Source organism: Mytilus trossulus, chromosome 7 (assembly GCF_036588685.1).
Source record: "Mytilus trossulus isolate FHL-02 chromosome 7, PNRI_Mtr1.1.1.hap1, whole genome shotgun sequence".
NCBI classification, from domain to species: Eukaryota; Metazoa; Mollusca; class Bivalvia; order Mytilida; family Mytilidae; genus Mytilus; species Mytilus trossulus.
This window is the reverse complement of record NC_086379.1, coordinates 24,229,349-24,242,236: the sequence shown is the minus strand read 5'-3', so window position 1 is coordinate 24,242,236 and position 12,888 is coordinate 24,229,349.

Here is a 12,888-nt window from a genome sequence, read left to right as displayed (position 1 = left end):
ATCCTCAAGGAGGATTCGGAACATTAAAAGCTATAGGTAAGATGAATGTGAACATTGTCATCCTTAAGGAGGATTCAGAACATTACAAACTGTAGGTTAGATAAATGTGAACTTTGTCATCCTCAAGAAGGATTCAGAACATTACAAGCTATAGGTAAGATGAATGTGAACTTTGTCATCCTCAAGGAGGATTCAAAACATTACAAGCTATAGGTAAGATAAATGTAAACTTTGTCATCCGCAAGGAGAATTCAGAACATTAACAGCTATAGGTAAATATTCATTTATATGTCTTTTATGTTTTTGTAGTCTGTGCATCCGTCTGTTCGTTCATCCCGCTTCAGGTTAAAGTTTTTGATCTAGGTAAGTGAAGTTGAAATCATCCCTTCGTAAATTTTACGGACGCCACCACGAGTTGGTTGACCGTTATGGAATAACCGTTTCACAAATGATATCGGATATGTTCCTTACGTCGTAACTACAATCCCCTCCCCCTTCATGAATGTGACCTACCGAATTAGACTATTTACCGGATTTGTAATCACATAAGCAACACGACGGGTGCCACATGTGGAGCAGGATCTGCTTACCCTTCTGGAGCACCTGAGATCACCCCTAGTTTTTGGTAGGGTTCGTGTTGTTTATTCTTTAGTTTTCTATGTTGTGTCATGTGTACTATTGTTTTCTGTTTGTATTTTTCATTTTTAGCCATGGCGTTGTCAGTTTGTTTTAGATTTATGAGTTTGACTGTCCCTTTGGTATCTTTCGTCCCTCTTTTAAAGATTTGGGTCAAGATAGTTTTTGATCAAGTTTAAGTCCAATCAACTTGAAACTTAGTACACATGTTCCTTATTATAAATTCGATCTTTCTAATTATAATCCCAGATTAGAAATTTTACCCCATTTTCAAGCTTTACGGTCCACTGAACATAGAAAAGGAAAGTGTGGATATGGCATCCGTGTAATAAGAACACATTCCTGATTTTCATGGTTTGCTTTCTCAGAATACAAGAAGGTTTTAGTTGTACTTTTTTAAACTAACAATATCTGAAAAGTCAAGCATTAATCAGCTAACATCCTTGGACATTTTTTTACTTACTTTTCTTACTTTCTGTGACAGTTTGTCACCATTGCTGACTCATTTGAAAGAATATCACACAATAATTGAAAGATAAACAATGTTTTATTATTGTTCATTATGATATCAAATATATCAAAATAATAAAGAAAACAGACTTTAATGACATGAAATTTTTAGTTGATAAGAGAATCTAGGTTAAATCTAATTTTAATATGTTTTTTTAATCAATTTTATGCAAATGGTATCAGAAGTTGGATATAAACGTAAGTATACATTGACATATAGCATGTATCATGTGTATATGAAAATAAAAAAATATTTGTAACATTTTTGCAAATTTTGGTTATATCTTTCAGAAGTTTTATTAAAAGAAGTTAATACGTACTTTCACCTAAAGTTTAGTTTATTACAGTTTTTATAAAAATGAGAAAGATAATTTTATAACCTCGAAATGCTAGGTCCAGAATGAACTGTTTGAAAACTTTGTTTCTTATGTCCCAATGTAATATGATCAATGTTTTAATGTAGTAATATTCTCAAATATAAATGACAGCACCAAATTTTCGCGTGCTTATATTATGGCATTGGGCCATTCCAGTTAATGTCTGATAATGGGGGATGGATGGTCCTTTCTGAGGGGTGTAACATTTATACATCTTAGGGGTGAAATTTTTATTTTTTTTCATCTGACAGGAACACTTTTACGCAACAATTTCTGAGGGGTCTTGCAACAGTAAGTAATTAAATATAATTACATCTTAGGGGTTACAAAAAATACCTATTTCATATCTTAGGGGTGCTTTGGAATGTAGACAGTTTCGTATTATGCATTACCTGGTATTGGATTTAAAATTCTGATGGGTACAATCCTTGCAGTAAAAATTTTGATAGGTCAATTTTTCCCATGAAAGCCCATCCACCCAATATGAACAGAAACTCTACATCTGATAGTTCTTAATTTATAGATCTGATAGGTAATTTTTCATGATGTTTTTTCTGATAGGTATGAACAAAAATCTCCACATCCATCCCCACCTGTCAGAAATTAACTGGAATGGCCCATTGCGCTTAAACGTTACGTAAACACACAGTAAAATTGAAGTTTGAGTCGGACATTTTAAGAAGTAATTTAGACCCACTATCCTAGGGTATCTTATTAACAAAAGAATGGAAACATGGTTGAAACAACCCGAACAAAAATTGACTCTACCTATGCATTGACCTACATTATAATCATATTACAACACGGGAATTTTCTCAAAGCGTCCGAATAATATTATGATATGAAATATATAAATAATGAATCTAAATAAGTGGATTTTATCATAAACTTGCAAATTCACCTTTAAATACCATCAATCACAAGCATATTCAACTGTGAAGTTTTAAACTCATTAAGCCGCATATTTTCTTTTCTTCAACTATCGTACGTCCTTCACCATTCCAAACAAAGCGTGCATTTCAACAGCAGCGTTCCTTGAATAGAAATGATAATCACTGATTGCCAAACTTTTAAATCTTAAAGCATAGTTTTAAACTGTATAGTTTTCACTAGCTGTAAAGTCGGTTTTTTTTTTAGCTTATCTTGTTTTTTTATTTATTGCTGTAGCTACGAACCCAGCTTCACTTCCGTGTGATACGGTGTCATATTGTTCAGGTGATTCTCATTGTGGCGCAAATGACACTGTACCAGAAGGGTGTACAACAACTACCATAGCAACATCAATTGAGACATCAACTAAGACAACAACTAAACCTACAAAACGATGTCATGAAAGAAGACATAATCACTGAAAACATCAGTCATTTGTCGGACATATTGAATAAAATGGAATCCACTTTGATCTTATCATAGAACTTATTATTTTTTGTAATTTTCGTCCTTTCTTGTCATTTAAGATTCCTTTTACAATGTTTTAAAACTGAAAACGCTGCTCGTATCAATAATCAAACGATGAGTCCCTTTGTATCTGTTGTGTTATATAACAAAGAAGGTGTGGTAGTATGATTGACAACTGAGAAAAATGAGACAACTCTTTACAAGAGCCAAAATGACAGAGATATTAACAGCTATAGATAACCGTATAGCCTTCAACATTGCAAATTGTCTGATGAGCATTTAGAATTGATTGTCATCATTAATTATCGATTAATATAGACAAGAGTAACATAACGAATTTCCATGCATTTATTTAGTTTAAATTTTCAACCTTTCAATAAAAACTTTATTTAACGCCGTGATGATGTGTTTAGCTGATTTCAGTCTAAATGTTTCTGAGTTGTGTTAGTTTGTGTGTGTGTATGTGTGGGGGTGTGTTTGAGTTTGTCTTATTTTATATGGCTTCTAATGAGCATACATTACATAAGTGTAGCATTCGTCTGTTTACATTGGACTTTACGATCACGTGTTTCAAATCTAATTTTATGTATCCGACGCATGGTTTCTATTTTTAAACATATTGACCCTATTCTTCTTATTAAATGTATATTGACGGTCAATATAAAACGAACTTGCTAAAATACTGAAAACAACATGTTTAATCAATGCGTCCGAATCGCTTTTCTGGGTTTACCTTCGTCAGGAATGCTCAAAGCTAAACATTTTAAATCCGAGGATGTATAAGTATTACCAATGTTATTTCAACTGATCGGGCGGAGCTTACGTTTTAATTTGCATTAGGACGGTCTATGTGAAGATGTGTGTGATAAGGATGATTACCGTTATAATTATTACTGATTTCTAATCACCTATCAGTGTCATCAGAGGAATTTACAAAACAATGACTAGACACTTCACTTTTGAGTTTATCCTTAAACCCCTAACTATAGATTGACTGGTTTATCATGAGCGAACCGGTTAAACTCCGCCCAGTCAAGTGAAAAAAAATGAGTAATACCGATAGTTATCAAAAGTTACAGGATTATAATTTAGTACGCCGGACGCGCGTTTCGTCTACATAAGACTCATCAGTGACGCTCAAATCGAAATATTATAAAGCCAAACAAGTACAAAGTTGAAGAGCATTGAGGATCCAAAATTCCCAAAAATTGTGCAAAATACGGCTAAGGTAATCTATGCCTGGAATAAGAAAATCCTTAGGTTATCAAAAAATTCAAAGTTTTGTAAACAGAAATTTATAAAAATGACCACATGATTGATACTCATGTCAACACCGAAATGTTGACTACCGGGCTGGTGATACCATCGGGGACGACACGTCAAACAGCAGTGGCATCGACGCAGTGATTTTAATAGTTATCAAAAGTACCAGGATTACAATTTAGTACGCCAGACGCGCGTTTCATCTACATAAGACTAATCAGTTACGCTCAAATTGAAATATTTATAAAGCCAAACAGGTACAAAGTTGAAGAGCTACAGTGACACCTGTCCAAACCTAACACCCAAGCGACTTTACGCTTTGTTCGGTTTTCACAGGTGTTCGGATTGTAGAGGAAAACAGAAGTCGACACCAAAATCATTAAGGCATTTACTGACAAGGGATAATAGGTGACACAACAGACGACAGGTTTTTTGTTTTGTTGATTTAGATGTAAATGAAAAAATATAAGAAGATGAAGAGAGACGTTTTGCTACATTTTTGTTTATAAATCAAACGCCACTCCGTCAATCCCGCTCGTCGTTGTGAGATGTTGGACGTGGAGTGATTTTGCTTTTGATAATTATTTTCTCATCCTTTAATTCACTGACCAATTCGGATTCCCAATCATTGTCAAATGACGATTCCGTAGTTGAATCGGGAACCTCATTATACACACGAGATGTCGGACTAAACTGGTCACCCGTTGATTGATACTTCGGCACACGATAAGAGTGAAATAACAGCAGGGGTCCAGTTTATTTTAGGACTTTATCGTTGCTAAATAGCTAACGGAAGTCTTCGAGAGAATTCGAATCAAATATATAGGGCCTCTAAAGGGAATTCGGCAATCGAAATCCATTGACCTTGTTGTGTTGCACGACTTCTTAATCCAGTGAAAGTCTTTAAAACTATTATTTAATTTAACAGTTTAGCTACAGAATAGCAGTAACGATTTTTTTACCGTAATTATTTCAGTAACGTGCATTTAATTGATCTGAGGGATGGTTCAATTCTTGTCACTATCGGCGATGGGGTAACTGACTAGTTTAGCGTTTCTTTACAAAAAATCACTTTATACATATGGACACAAACATGCTAATTAGTTTGTAATAACAACTCACAAGTTCATTAAACCTCAAATATCCTCGGGGATATTCTGCCATCCTGTTTTTGTTTAATTTAATCATGCAAATAATTAATAATACTTTATTGTTTAGATAAAGTATTGACCAATTTCGACAGGTAATTTTAAATACAAATTTACTAATGAGCCTTCAAATAGCGTTTGGAATTCGGTGTTGACAGGGTTCGGATTTTACAGGTTAGATTAACGTTAATTGTTGGGGACATTTTGTAATGTTTATTTTAGTATCTTAATAATTTCAAAATTTATAAATGGACAATTTTTGAAAAGTTTGTTAAATCATGTCAGTACCGAAGTAGTGACTTCTAAGCTTATGATCCCTTCAGGGACTGATCATAGTCCCAAAGTTATTAGATAGATGACATCAAGACGTCACACATAACAACCATTTAGGAAGCCCCACAGCTGTCGAAAATTTGCAAGTTTATAACCAGAAAGAGATATCAAGAATTGTATTCTGAATCCAGACACTCAGACTACAAGAAAGCTAACGCCCAAAGACTGAAAGATGTGAAGTTGTTTCAAAGAATGAATATATTTGCAGTACCATGACTGTAAAATTCTTGCAAAATCTAAAAATAAACCAAGAGAATATTGAACACTTTGTTCCTAATACATTATTTATATAATAGTATGTAATAAAATAATTAAGGACTTTCACTCAGTCAATACCGTATTTATGGTCCTGATAAATAATATTGACACTTTGAATTTGTCCTCAGTCAATGTAATCTAAACAGGTCCATGTATAAAGTATTGATCCCATCAACCATAACTGATAAATATTAGTCAAAAATGCTTCAAATAATGAATTTGCCTTAAAGCTTGCAAGACTCATGGTAGTTGGAGATAACCGATATAGATGTAATTATTATTGGTGTATTTGGTATGACTGGTCAATACACAAGTGTAACTAAAAATAAAATTTAAATGTTTGACCAAAACGGATCCGCACTCAGTTCCACAACGAATATACCAAGGTGATATAATCCTAATGTTGGACTTGACAAAATATTTTTCCGTATCGATGGATTTATATTGTAGTAGACAGTCTGTGTTCCAATTGATACTTGTTGTCAGCCAGTGCTGACCGATTTAATTTGTTACTATAATGTAGCTCAAATCATACAGAAGCGTCTACGGAAACCATGTTAATACCTTTTGGCGGGCATTTCGTCTGTTGATAAAAAATATCGATATTGAAAATAATAATAGTCAAATAAATGTTCCCCTCTAGTATTACTAATATTATATGCTATCAGACCTCCTATTAGGTTAGAAGGGAGGCGGGGCTTATTTCAATGCACGGTTAGTAGTGGAGTAACAAATTTAGCACTATTTGATCATTTATATGAATTGAAAGATCTGTTTTATATTGTAATATCAAGGTTGTTGATATTAAAAAGTTTTACTGTTACCATAGTTTTTTTTGTGCAGAGCAATGGAAGTAGTTTCTTACCTTAAACACTTTAACATTTTATAGAGGAATAAGAAGCTGTGGTATGGTTGCAAATGAGACAACTCTAGTCTAAATTCAACAAATAAATGAAATTGAGAATGGAAATAAAGGTTATCGGCAAGATCATACGTTACATATTGTGCTAGTGATATACAACGATATAAACGGATTTAGTCGCTATCATCCCTTATCAAATAAACTGACCCCGCATATATCGTATGAGGTCACTAACACACTATGTAACTATTAGTATCAATAGACCAACACATGGTTGTCAGCAAAGCAAAACATGAATATAAGTACACCAATAAATGAATATCAGTAGAAAAATAGAGGGATATAAGCAGAGCAATATATACATGGATAAAAGTAAAGCAATAGATGGATATCAGTAGAGCAATGTATAAATATCAGCAGAGCAGTATATTGATATAAGAGTTAATAAAAGTCAAATAAGGAACGAAGTTGAAGTGTTATGAGGACCGAAACTTTCGAAATGTTTTGCCAAAATAAAACTTAGGTTATTTATTCCATGCTAAAAAAGCCCTTATCTTGTAATTCGAAAAATTCAAGGTTTTATATGCACTTAATTTATTAGGGGTATTTAATTTCAACGAAGGAATGCTGACTTAAGCATTGTGTCAACCATTCGGATTTCAAACCAAACAACCGAGCCTTATCAAATTGTTTTTGGACCTCGACGATGTGAAATGCCAAAAAGGAAGTGATTTTCAATTTTCTTTTATATACATCCACGTTTTGACTTAAGAAAATTAACTAACAACTATTGAATGTATAATGATAACAAAAACGGTTTTGATATATAATATCTGTAATTTTATATTATTTTTAGTTTCAAAAATATTATAAAGAGAAAATCAACATCATGAACATGATTGATGAACAGTTTTGATTGCTCGTTGTTTTTTGTACAATCATATGTTATATAAATATACCTTCAAGTGCTTGTTTTACAAATCAATTAGGTCGACATTTTAGACGGATATTTATATCCCTTAAACAGACATTCCTTACCTTTTTGTTTCATAAGATAAACACAAAAAGATTTTTGTGAAAACATTTGGAATATCTTATTTATAGGTTACGTATGCCCCTAATTTGTGTTATGTCATTCGTTGGAACACATCTGCTTATTACCTTTTCATATTTTTCAGATTTAAAAAACAATTTCTTGTGGTATAATTATCTAATTAAAAACAGTTTCATCGATGATTAATTTCCAACTTATTATAAAGAATATTCTTCATACACAATCAGTGCAAATGTCAATTTGAGAAAATAGGAGTCAATCCAAAAATGTTCAATCTTATGATAAAAAAATCGAAAACCCTAATATATCACAACAAGAAACAAATACTAAAACACAACAGCAAAAACAAAAACAAAAACAGAAATATATAATGAAACAGAATCATATTATACTTAGGATAAATATCAGAATTTGCTCAAAATATTGACAGCGCTGCAGAACAGACAACACAAACCCTACATAACCGGCTTTTAACATCAATATAGACAAAAACAAAACAATAACGAACACGACTATGTCTGTCCAGATAACTGATATCCTGAATATCATGATTTAATACAGAGAGCCTGCAGACTTGGTTCAAAATGTAGAGTGTCAAAATAAGAGTCAAGAGCGGTCAATCCTCACCTCAACATATAACGTTTTATTATATAAAAAAAAAGATGTAAAAACAACAGCTTTTATTCACAACATAGCGATATTAAAAAGATATTTAAGAATTGAACACTTCTTTTGGTAAATTTATTGGGGTGTAAAAGCATTGACCGAAGTACATTTTGTATGAAGCGCGAAAGCGCTTCATTCTAAAAATGTGCGCACGGTCAACGCTTTTACAACCCTATAAAATTACAAAAAAAGCATTCAATACTTATAATTACATTTTTTTTTAGCTAGGATAATGAAAACACGAAACACGAAAAGTAAAATACGGAAAAAATGGATTTATATTTTTACAAAATTCACTTCTGGATACTATCTTATCATCATAAACAAGCTTCTGTCCAAGTTTGGTAGAAATCCAGTATAGTTTAAGAAAGTTATTAAAATTTCAAAAACTTTAACCACAGAGTGAATATTTGTTGACGCCGCCGACGACACCGACGACGACGGAATGTAGGATCGCTTAGTCTCGCTTTTTCGACTAAAGTCGAAGGCTCGACAAAAAGGCCTATTTCCGTTGAATTAATTGCATACCGTGGTTATACAGACTTCAAAATTTTTCTCGGAATTAGTATATCTTCAAATATGTTTGTTGTGTTTCTCACAGTAGTATGAAAAGTTTTTGAACTTGAATCCAAATTTGCAGTTATATGACTAAAACGTAAAAGTTAAATAAGAAAGAAAATACGGAGTGTTGAAATCTAATATATCCGTCATGTCCGTGTGAACTTAAGATTACTACACATGTACCAAAAGCAGGATTTCTGCCTCATATTTTGATTTTTTCTCAAAATTGACCTTGATGAACGACTTCAACTTCTAATAACCATAATTCTATTTCTCAGCAGTTATATACTCTATTCTCCACTCATAATATATGCATATCTCAGTTAACACGTTACGCTCATTTTCACTATAAATACGCACTTCATCAACATAAGTATTCTCTTTACATCAATCCAAGTAAACCGACTGACAAATATAGGTCACCATACGACCTTCAAAGCCCATACTGCGTAGTCAGCTATAAAAGACCCCGAAATGTCAAATATAGGTATCATCATTCAGATGATTATTGATGTATGTAGGTTATTGATTTCATTCGATAAACAACTTTACAAAATAAATGTTGTTTCATATATAGCCGTGAATAATGTTTTCAGCAGGATGTTCATTTATGGATATGTGCAAACCAACTATATGAATAAATTTTGTAAACGTATCATTTCATGCAGTGACTGTAACATCCTAACAATTATTTAAAAAAAGTATCACAAAATTAATTAAGTTTATGTTTAGGTACCTAAACACTCGTCTAGTATTCCTTTTATTTCATCAAATATGTTTAAAAAAATTGATATGATTATCAATGAAAAATATGTTGATTCCTAAAAACAACATTCGACAAGGATGTTAACAGCTACAAGTTGCAGATGTATTCCTTTCAGTCAAGTGAATGCCAGTATTCATAAAAAGCACTTTCAAAAAGTGTATCGAACGAAGCGCTTTTATGTATTGAATGTTTTGAATACCAGACATTTACGTAACACTATAACACATCCGCTAAATCGAATTGGGGGTCTGTGAAAGTGAATTCAAGTAATATTGTCGTATTTAAAGAATTCTCGTTTCTCGTTTCAAAGTAACGGTTTTTTTTTTAAATAAAGTTATAAACTGATAGTATATATAGATAAAGAAACGAAAACAGCCGAAAATATATATTGTCCTTGTGCTTGTGTTTGAGATATAAACCATCGAACATTTGAAGGGAATTGATACTCTCTAGTCTTTTCATACACTTAATACATTGTCATCTTTTAAAAAATAAAAATAAAATGTCACTTTCTTGATAAGTTATTATATCCTCACACCAATCGAACTCAATTCATCTAACTTTAAGATATTTTGGTTTATGTCTTTTGAGTTCTTTTACATCTATCTACAAGTTTAACACTAAAGGGATATCAGTACAGAATTAACAGAGCACCATATAAGTATATCAGTAGAGAAATGATGAATTAATCTGTTCAACCTAATTGATTTTTTGTTTCTTTCTAAACGCGTGGTGTTGCATGCATATTCAGTAAATGTACAAACAGTAATTGATATAATAGCCAGGTTCTAGACGATGAATGAATCTATATCCCATAGTAAAAATCCATTTCTAAACCTGTGTCAGGGAAACAAATAAAAAGAAGCACTGTACAGCCCTAAAGTTATAAACAACGGTCATGTTTTCGTTTCGTCCAAAATCACAACAATTCTACGTATAAACAGTTTATACATATCCTGGTTGATTACGTGCACAAAGGGCATTGTTGGTGTCATTATGATTTTATTTGCAATTTAAGATAAGCATATTTGGCCTACAGCGATCATTCTAATTTGATAAAGTTACGTATTAGTGGTCCTACTCTCAGTGGCTCTCTGCTCAGCTCTTACATGCAGTTTTCGTACTTTAAATACGTTGACTTTACCTTCAGAACAACAGATGACATACATGTCATACACATCATACTTTTTGTCTATACCAAGTCATTAAAATGACAACTGTTTTCCATTCCTTTTGTGTGTTTGAGCTTTTGATTTTGTCATTTTCTAAATAAATTTCTGTTTTTTTGTTATTTTACATTTTTCTATTATGAAATATACGGAAATAAAACCCGATAGATCGTATGTTTGGTTGTCAGCAAATTGATACATAAAGCTTTGTATTGTCTATATCAATATGCAGACAACCTGATAATCGTTTCACATCAAAGACAACAATATCATTTGCAGATAAGAATAAAATACTCATGCTTTTTTTGTGCAAGTTCTTTTACAAACATATTCTCGAAACGTTCGCTAATAAATATAAGACCTCAGAGCATTCACAGACCTAGGTCATGTAAGCCGAAAAGGTAAACAAAAAGGTAACAAATACAAAACGTGTTGGTTGGGCCTATCGAGAAGCATGCACTTTATTTCTGGAACAACAAAATGTAAACATAATAAACTCATCATATTGTAGAGCATATCGTAAACCATTTTACAAAAGAATGTGGTAAACTGCTAGTGTTTCTTGTTTTTGAATACTTTAAGTTATTTCTTAATTTCAATAACAAATTTTAGTAAAATAGAAAGAAATAAAATTGCCATGACTTGTTTTTTTAATTTGTATATAACCGATAGCTCACAACAGAAGTGGGACACCATGAGACTATATTGATTAATTGGATGCTTAACATTTAGTGTTACAAGGGTTCATAACGAACCTAATACGTGGCACTATCTTAACAAGGCATCGGATTAAACATCACCATTCTGATTGGACGTGGTCGCGTGCCTGAAAACCGTGCACAGACAAATGTCCGTTATCAATGAGAGCCTTATAATTTCCTTGTGTATGTCTTCCAAAAAAGTAAATATAGTTTAAATGTCTGCCGGACGTTACAAATAAATCCTACATCTCTGGTGGGAAATAGTGGGGAAAATGTATTTTGAAATAAACCTAAACCTTGTATTCAGAAAAAAATAATTTCGAAATACCGGTAAGTTGAATTAAATTTTGACGCTTAAACAATAATGGTTTAATTCATTTTTGTAAGAATCAAAAAACGAATTTTTGTTTTTCTTTGAAAAATGTCCGGTTGAATGTACCTCATAAAATTAGAATGAGAAAAATCCAGACAAAGAGCAGAAAACAGCAAAAAGGACATAAACAGGTCTTCAATACAGCGAGAAAATTACACACACGGAGGTCCCTCAGCAAAAATGTTTACTAATTCATAGAAAATGAACTTAACACAAAACTTATAAATGAAACGAAATTAAAATAACTTACAAGACTAGCAATTGCCAAAGGTTCCTGACTTTGGACAGCCGCAAAAATATGACATTAATAAACTTGTCTAGTGGGATCTGAACTCTTCCATTTATCTCTTGCCAATATGGAATAAACAAATCCAATACGCAAATGAACAAAATTTTTAACAAAACTACAAAAGCAGAGAAGGATCATTCATTATTATTTTTTTTTGTTCATTTGTAATACTTCAAACACTCAAAAAGTCGAAGAGAATCAGTGAGTTAAGGGTCACACTTATTAGGTGATTTTTTTTTAAAATCAAGAAATGATTATAAGTCAGACAAATCCTGGAGTATGGAAGCAATAGTTTGGTTCATAAATTCTGTATGGACGTATCACTGATAAAGCGTTATTTAAAACACGACTCCCTCTATATGAAAATACAACACGACTAGCTTTGTTAAACTTTTGAAACTATAAGAATTTGAAGAAGATTTCTTCGTTAAGGTCAATATAAAACGGAATTTTATCCGACTGTCATATGCACAAGTAAGAGGTTTAGCTATAGCTATAAAACCAGGTTCAATCCACCATTCTAT